The sequence below is a fragment of the Chiloscyllium plagiosum genome, unplaced genomic scaffold (genome assembly GCF_037043375.1).
Source record: "Chiloscyllium plagiosum isolate Xiang-an unplaced genomic scaffold, Cpla_swu_hap1 HiC_scaffold_14, whole genome shotgun sequence".
Taxonomy (NCBI): Eukaryota; Metazoa; Chordata; class Chondrichthyes; order Orectolobiformes; family Hemiscylliidae; genus Chiloscyllium; species Chiloscyllium plagiosum.
Window position 1 is genome coordinate 43,837,534 of NW_028270152.1, and position 9,386 is coordinate 43,846,919.

The 9,386-nt window shown below is 42.7% G+C and overlaps 1 long non-coding RNA gene across 2 annotated transcripts; it reads right to left on the bottom strand.

Moving 5' to 3' along the window:
- Positions 1–4,899: 4,899 nt before the first annotated feature.
- LOC148147961 (uncharacterized) lies at positions 4,900–9,374 on the bottom strand. 2 transcript variants are annotated; one of them, XR_015759406.1, is made up of 3 exons: positions 7,403–9,374; positions 6,691–6,872; positions 4,900–5,854 (listed from the first exon to the last, which is right to left on the bottom strand). It is a non-coding gene; the product is annotated as an uncharacterized LOC148147961 (long non-coding RNA). The 2 variants fall into 2 exon arrangements; XR_015759405.1 differs by having other exon boundaries at positions 4,900–5,954.
- Between the last annotated feature and the right edge of the window lie 12 nt (positions 9,375–9,386).

Consider the following 9,386-nt stretch of genomic DNA (forward strand, 5'->3'; position numbering starts at 1 on the left):
ATTTTGGTAATTGCATCAATATCAAGAAAATGAGCAAGTCCAAATTCAGAAGTATTAGGGAGACTTTTGAATTGATAGAAAATATGGAAGAGGCGAGTCTTATGTTTTCAGCTGACTTAGTAATTTCTTTACTTAAAACTACTATGAGTAGTGAAGAAAATAGTTCAGTCATTCCTTCACACCTTTTTATCATTTCTTCAGTGCTTCTGTAAATTTAGATAGATTGACTATTGTGAACTGAAGGGTCAAGGCCAGTGATGGGATTTTAGGTTGTCTTTACATGTTAGTTTGTATAATGTGTACCTCAAATAGTCAGATTCTTCTTGAGTAAGATACACTGAAATGTATTAGTAACAATGATATCCAGAAAGAGAAATTGGCAGCCCACTTCACTAACAGTGTCATCAAATGGCCAGTAGGCAGGGTAATGAGAAGAATGCCATCCTTTAACCTGCTGACCATCAAAACAGGCTAAATAATTTAACACAGACAGTGTACCTGAAATAGCAGCCCAGATCAGTATAGTGCCCTGGTCAAAGACAATGCACAGCAGCACAAGAAGGTGAATGATCTTCTGTACTTCACAAAGGTAATTGTCATCATATTTCCTCTGCTCACACTCACTCACTCCTGCTCTGCCACTGTGACACCTCTCACTGAGACTCATGGACTTGAATGCTCACTATTGCTTGCAGCAGATCCATTCAATATTTCACAACTACCTTATCCTCCCAAATTGCTAACCCTTCCTGTCTTGCATTTCCTTCTCACTCAACAGAGACACTTTACCACCTCTCCTACCCCTGCATCACCAATAATGGCTCTTTGATTCACTTCCATCATACCAAACACTCCTTTTTCTCATTGCAGGAAAATATGTCTCACAACCGGGCAGAAAAGGCAAAACCCAAATGAGGATTCTCAACCCAAATTAAGAAAAACATGCTTTATTTGGCCAGAGAAGTTTGTAGCCACTTATGTAGGGATGTGAAAACCTCAATGGTCAACCAACCCAGTAAACGTCATTGTGCTGTACTGCAGTGGTCTCCCATAATGCCAGTGTTATCTCATTCTTAACCTGCATAAGCTTTTATCCCTTTTATACAACACATTCCTTTTCACCACTACTTCTTGTATTAGCAGCATGAAGCAAACTTCCATCAGGAAGAGGCAGCACAATATCCCCTTATATCCGTCTCTGAGGAGGCATGATTATTGGCACACTTCACAGTTGTCATAACATTGCATTGGCAGGTAATTCTTTTTGCATTGTAATAAGACTCCAGGTGCGGCATTACTGAGTCAATGAATGCATGATGAATGCAATTTCCCCTATCAAGGCCTCAAATTCACAGAGACATGGTTGCAGGGGGTTCAGGGCTGGCAGTTAAACATCCAATGTTTTACAACTTATCGAAAAGACAAGGAAGTGGGCAGAGGGGGGCGGGGTTGCCTTGTTAGTTAAGAATGAAATTAAATATATGGCACTGAATGACATAGGGTCAGATGATGTGGAGTCTGTGTGGGTAGAGTTGAAGAACCACAAAGGCAAAAAAAACCATAATGGAAGTTATGTACAGACTTCCCAGCAGCAGCTAGGACCAGGGGTGCAAGATGTACCAGGAAATAGATAGGGCATGTCAGAAACACAAGGTCACTGTGATCATTGGGGACTTCAATATGCAAATGCCTGGTTGAATAATGTTGCCGGTGGGTCCAAAGAAAGAGAATTCATGGAATGCTTACAGGATGGCTTTTTGGAACAGCTTGTGATGGAGCCCACAAGGGAGCAGGCTATTCTGGACAGTGCTACGTAATGGACCAGACTTTAAAAAGGATCTTAAAGTATGGGAACACTCAGGAGGCAGCAATCATAATATGGGAGAGTTCATTTGTAGTTTGAAAGAGAGAAGGCAAAATCGGATGTAATGGTGTTATAGTTAAATAAAGATAAGAGGAACTGACAAAAATTGACTGAAAGCAGAGCCTAATGGGGAAGACAGAAGAGCACAATGGCAGGAGTTTCTGGGTGTAATTGAGGACACAGTATAGAGGCTCATCCCAAAGAAAAGAAAGATTGTCCGGGGGGATGGGAACTAGACGGTCATGGCTGACAAAGGAAGTCAGGAAATGTATCATGGAAAAAGAGAGAGCTCATAAAGTGGCCAAGAGCACTGGGAAATCTGTAGATTGGAAGACTACAAAAATAGAGGATATCAAAGAGAGAAATAAGGAAGGAGAGGATCAAATATGAAGGTAAATCGGCCAGTAATATGTAGAAATGATAGTAGAAGTTTCTTTTCAATACATAAGAAACAAACGAGAGGCAAAAGTAGAGATTGGGTCGCTCCATATTGATGCAGGAAGACTCATGATGGGAGATAAGGATATATCTGAAGAACTTAATAAGTACTTTGTGTTAGTCTTCACAGCGGAAGACATGAGTAATATCCCAACAATTAAGAAGAGACGAGGGGCAGAGTTGAGAATGGTAGCTATTATGATAGAGAAAGTGCTAGAAAACCTAAAAGGTCAAAAAATTGATAAATCTCCTGGCTCCAGTGGGCTACATCCTAGAGTTCTGAGGAAGGTGGCTTTGGAAAAAAGAATACATGGACTATTTTCTAATCAGTGAGAAAGTTCATAAAGCCAAAGTACAAAGGGATCTGGGAGTGCTAGTCCAGGATTATAGACAATAGACAATAGGTGCAGGAGTAGGCCATTCAGCCCTTCAAGCCTGCACCGCATTCAATATAATCATGGCTGATCATTCCTAATCAGTATCCTGTTCCTGCCTTATCTCCATAACCCTTGAATCCGCTATCTTTGAGAGCTCTATCCAACTCTTTCTTAAATGAATCCAGAGAGTGGGCCTCCACTGCCCTCTGGGGCAGAGCATTCCACACAGCCACCACTCTCTGGGTGAAGAAATTTCTCCTGAGCTCTGTCCTAAATGGTCTACCCCGTATTTTTAAGCTGTGTCCTCTGGTTCGGCACTCACCCATCAGTGGAAATATGTTTCCTACTGCCAGAGTGTCCAATCCTTTCATAATCTTATACGTCTCAATCAGATCCCCTCTCAGTCTTCGAAACTCAAGGATATACAAGCCCAGTCGCTTCAGTCTTTCAGTGTAAAGTAATCCTGCCATTCCAGGAATTGACCTCGTGAATCTACGCTGCACTCCCTCAATAGCCAGAATGTCTTTCCTCAAATGTGGAGACCAGAATTGCACACAGTACTCCAGGTGTGGTCTCACCAGGGCCCTGTACAGCTGCAGAAGCACCTCTTTGCTTCTATACTCAATTCCTCTTGTTATGAAGGTCAGCATGCTATTAGCCTTCTTCACTACCTGCTGTACCTGCATGCTTGCCTTCATTGACTGGTGTACAAGAACACCCAGATCTCTCTGTACTGCCCCTTTACATAAATTGATTCCATTGAGGTAGTAGTCTGCCTTCTTGTTCTTGCCACCAAAGTGGATAACCATACATTTATCCACATTAAACTGCATCTGCCATGCATCTGCCCACTCACTTAACTTGTCCAGGTCACCCTGTAATCTCCTAACATCCTCATCACATTTCACCCTGCCACCCAGCTTTGTATCATCAGCAAATTTGCTAATGTTATTGCTGATACCATCTTCTATATCATTAACATATATTGTAAAAAGCTGCGGTCCCAGCACGGATCCCTGCGGTACCCCACTGGTCACTGCCTGCCATTCTGAAATGGAGCCGTTTATCACTACCCTTTGTTTCCTATTAGCCAACCAATTTTCAATCCAATCTAGTACTTTGCCCCCAATACCATGCGCCCTAATTTTACTCACTAACCTCCTGTGTGGGACTTTATCAAAAGCTTTCTGCAAATCCAGGTACATACATCTACTGGATCTCCCTCGTCCAACTTCAGAGTTACATCCTCAAAAAATTCAAGAAGATTAGTCAAGCATGATTTCCCCTTCATAAATCCATGCTGACTCTGTCCTATCCTGTTACTACTATCCAGATGTGCAGTAATTTCATCCTTTATAATAGACTCCAGCATCTTTCCCACCACTGAGGTCAGACTAACTGGTCTATAATTTCCTGCTTTCTCTCGCCCACCTTTCTTAAAAAGTGGTATAACATTAGCCACCCTCCAATCCTCAGGAACCGACCCCGAATCTATTGAACTCTGGAAAATAATCACCAACGCATCCACGATTTCCCGAGCCACCTCCTTCAGTACCCTGGGATGCAGACCATCAGGCCCCGGAGACTTATCAACCTTCAGACCTAACAGTCTCTCCAACACCAAATCCTGGCAAATATAAATTCCCTTCAGTTCAGGTCCTTCAGCCACTGTTACCTCAGGGAGATTGCTTGTGTCTTCCCCAGTGAACACAGATCTGAAGTACCCATTTAATTCCTCTGCCATTTCTTTGTTCCTAGTAATATATTCCCCTGTTTCTGTCTTCAAGGGCCCAATTTTTGTCCTAACCATTTTTTTGCCTTTAAAGGTTGACTTGCAGGTTGAGTCCATGGTTAAGAAAGCAAATGTAATGTTGTCATTTATCTCTGGTTGGAATGTAAAAGCAGCGATGTGCCACTGAGACTTTATAAAGCTCTGGTTAGGCCCCATGTAGAATACTGTATCCAGTTTTAAACCCCACACCTCAGGAAGGACATACTGGCACTGGAGCGTGTCCAGCAGAGATTCACACGGATGAACCCTGGAATGTTAGGCCTAACATACAATGAATGGCTGAGGATCCTGGGATTGTATTCATTCAAGTTTAGAAGGTTATGGGGAGATCTAATAGAAACTTACAAGGTAATGCATGGCTTACAAAGGATGGACGCTGGGAATTTGTTTCTGTTAGGTGGGGATACTAGGACCCGTGGACACAGCCTTAGAATTAGAGGGGGTCAATTTAAAGCAGAAATGAGGAGGTGTTTCTTCATCCAGAGAGTGGTGGGCTTGTGGAATTCATTGCCATGGAGTGCAGTAGAGGCCAGGACATTAAATGTCTTCAAGGCAAAGATTGATAAATTCTTAATCTCGCAAGGAATTAAGGGATCTGGGGAGAGTGTGGGTAAGTGGCATTGAAATGTCCATCTGCCATGATTGAGTGGAGTGGACACGATGGGTCAAATGGCCTTACTTCCATTCCTATGTCTTATGGTCTAATTCAAAGCACTATATTCCACCTTTGAAAATAAAAATGGCATTTTATCCACCATACTTCATGCAGTGGCAGATATTTTGTCTCATTACTAAACAGTTGACGTCCAATCTTATTGACCTGTTATTTGTGCAAGTATTCTTACAGTACCATCCAATGGTCTCTTTGTGACAATGAAAGAAATACAAGCTCCGAGTATGTAGTCACGATCTCAGAGAAAGCCGCTCACAGAGATCCAGTGATTACAGTGGCATGAACTTCCCATTTCCCAGCATTAGTTTGAATCTAGTGTCAAGTCAAAACAAATCTCCAGGTATCCAGTAGTAATGATATAATTAAGTAGGGTAAACACCCAATCACAATAAAATGTACCCACAGACATCAAAACAAAAAGTAAAATATATTGATAATTCTTCACTTGTATTGACTTCAATAAGAATCAGGGGAACAGTCTCAACTAGCTGGAGTTAAACCTAAGAAAGATGGTTCTGGTTGATGGTGGCTGAATATCTCAGCCCCAGGACATCATTGCAAGAGTTCCTCAGGATGTTGTCCTTGTCGCAAACATCTTCAGCTGCTTCATCAATTATTTTCCCTCACCATATGGTCAGAAGTGAGGATATTTGCTGATTGTTCAATGTTGAGCAGCATTCAAGACCCTCAGATACTGAAGTAGTCGATTCCTGCAGGCAGAAAGAACTGGGCAGTAGTCAGGTGTGGACTAATACGTTAGAGACAAAATAAAACTGCAGATGCTGGAATCCAAAGTAGACAGGCAGGAGGCTGGAAGAAGACAGCAATACTGAGTTCTCCAATTTCAAATAGCCTCATTTCCCAAGCTCTGATTCCCTTCCCAGCCCCTCCCCTTCTCTGCCACTCCTCCTTGCCACCAAGTGGATTCATTACTCCCATTGACTAATCAGGTCGTACCCTCTACTGTCCCTACTTCACCACATTGCCCCTCCAACCCCCTTTATCTGCAGCTCCCCATACACACCATCCACAGTCCTGAAGAAGGGTTACACCTGAAATGTTGACTTCTCCGCCTCCTGATGCTGCCTGGCTTGGACTAATAAGTGGCAAGTCATACACAAGTACCGGGCAATGGCAATCTTCAACAAGAGAGAACATAACTATCTCCCTTTCATTTCCAAGGCCTTACCATTGTTGAAGCCCCCAACGTTCAATACCTTGGGGGTCACCATTGATCAGAATTCAGGGACAACTATATAAGTACTATGGATACAACAGCAGGTGAGAGGATGAACTATGTGGCATGTAATTTACCTCCTGACTCTCCAAAGGTTGTCCACCATTTACAAAGTGCAAGTCAGAAGTACAAGTGTGATGGAATACTCATCACTTATCTGAAAGACTGCAGTTCCAACAACACTCAAAAAGCTCGAAACAATCCAGGAAAAACAGCTCCCTTGAGTGGCACTCCATTCACCACCTTAGATATTCACTCCTTCCACTATCAACACAGTAATAGCACTGTGTATCATTTAAAATAACTTACCTTTAAGTAGCTGAGTCTGTCCCAGTACAGATGCAGGTGGAACAGATTATAGCAGGGGCCTCCAGAATTATAAAACCCAGCGATGAATGCAGAAATTTGAGCAACTTGCCTTCACCTCTGCTGAAGCCACAATTTACCAAGTCTGCTTCGACTGCACCATCCAAAACCACAAATTCTGCCACCTTAAAGGACAAAACAACAGGTTTGTGGGAACAGAACCAACTGAAAGATGCTCTTCAAACCATACAGCATCCTAACTTGAAACTACATTCACTTTCCTTTATTGCCCTTAGGCCAAAAACACTCCTCACAAGCAATGTAATTATACCTCTGTATCACAGAATGCAGCAATTCAAGATGACAGCTCTGTATCACAGAATGCAGCAATTCAAGATGACAGCTCACCACTTCCTTATCAATGAAAGATGGGCAACAAATGTTGGCCTAGCTAACAGTGCATGTATCCCATTAGCAAATAAACAAAAACACATAGCATATGAAATAAGTGATGGAACCATACACATAAAAGGCTGAGATTTCATAAACAGACTTAAAAAGTAATGTATTATATTAAGCAACATAGACATTTTAAATTAATTAAAATAATTAAGCTAATGTAAATTAGTTTGCCAAAGCCAAAAAAGATTTTTCAGCATAAGTTATTAAATACTATATCATTTAAACTCATTTAAGTTGACAAGGCAGAACTTACTGAAGTTTTAAAAGCAATATTTGAGGTGATTCCTGAAAGCTGGAATTCCTCATGGAAGCAAAAGAGGAAGATGAAGTCAAGGAACAATATAAAGTTGCAGCATTTATCATTCGCCCAGCCATGTACATTAATACCAAGGATACTCAAAGACTCAACAAGTGACCCGCACAGGGAAATGAAATCCTTAAACTCTCTCTTGCCAATATAATTGGCAGCAGCACAGTGGTTAGCACTCTGCCTCACAGTGCCAGGGGCCCAGGTTTGATTCCTGCCTTGGGCAACTGTCTGTGTGGAATTTGCATGGTCTCCCCATGTCTACTAGGGTTTGCCTGGGTCTTCCAGTTTCCTCCCACAGAACTAGACATGTTCATGTTTGGTGGACTGGCCATATGTGGTGAAACGGTTAAAAAATTATGTCCCAATACATGTGTGAATCTAACCGGAATGGAGGTGTTGCTTAGTCCCGTGTGAATCTTATTACACACCTCCCCGTGTGAATCTTCTTATCTGTATGTAACCAGAATGGAATGTGTTTTTTAGCCTTGCTCTGCTGTTCACATGAATGTTTATATCTGGAAAAGAGTATATCAGCTGGAAAAGTCTCCAGTTCGGTGAGTCTGCTCCGGGGTTACGTTTAACCGCCGAGTGTGGGTTGTTGGCAACCGCTCTACGAGAACTGACGGCTCCCAGTTCCGGTAACATGTAGAGTGAGTATAAGCCAGACCCGTTGTATGAGACCTTGTTGTGGCGACGCTGCGGGGAATAAAATGCCCATATTCTAGCAGACTCGCCTCTTGGTCGTTTGTTCTGTGTCAGACTACTCTCCTACGAACCTGACCTTGAGAATTTTTTAAAACACCATATTAAATTGTCCATAATGTCCAGGGATGTGCAGGCTAGGTGGGTTAGCCATGACAAATGTGGAGTTACAGGGGAAAAGAAAAGGGTCTGGGTGGGATGCTCTTTGGAAGGTCAGTTCAGACTCAATCGGCCAAATATCCTTTTTCTGCACTTTAGGGATTCTACGATTCGAACTGCACTTCACAACACAGTCCCTCAACACCACTGACATTCAGTATAAAACAACCAACAGAACATTAAATAGTGAAGGTGATGATGTAGCGATATTGTCACCAGACAAGTAATCCAGAGCTCCTTGGTCATGCTGTGCAGACAAGGGTTTGAGTTTCTCCATGGTAAATAGTAAAATTCCAATTCAATTAATAAATCTGGAACTAAAAGCTAATCTAATGGTAACCATGAAGTCATTGTCAATTGTCGTAAAACCCTATCTGGTTCACAAATGTCCTTTAGGAAAGCCGCCATTTTTGGTCTCTCCTTCAATAGCTTGGCTGGTACAGCGAAGGACTGTACCATCATCCTTAGGTCATTGGTTCAATTACGGCTCAAAGGACATGCTGGCTCAGTGGTTAGCAATGTTGCCTCACAATGCCAGGGACCCAGGTTTGATTCCAACCATGGGTGATTGTGTGGACTTTCCTCTGGCTGCTCAAGTTTCCTCCCACAGACCAAAGATGTGCGAGTTAGGTGAATTGGCCATGCTAAATTGCCCATAGTGTTCAGAATTGTGTAGGTTACATGCATTAGCCAGGAATAAATACAGGGTGGGGGAATGGGGCTGGGTGGGTTGCTCTTTGGAAGGTTGGTGTGGTCTTGTTGGGCCGAAGGGTCATTTTCCACACTGTCGGGATTCTGATTTTGACCTGGTATGTGACTCCAGTCCCACAGCCTTGGGGTTGACTCATAACTGCCCTCTGACTCAGGCAATTGTGGGGGGGGGGGGGGGCATTGTTTTAAGATCCAGAAGTCCTTCCAAAGTAAGGGATAAATAAGAAGCTTCTTCCCACATTCGAACAGCTCGTGTCTGGACAGCCCGAGCAGGATTCTGAGGCAGCGTTCCATTCAACAAAGGATTAAACACGGCGGAATTAAAGTTCAAAACAAAGCCTGACGACTGGGCCTA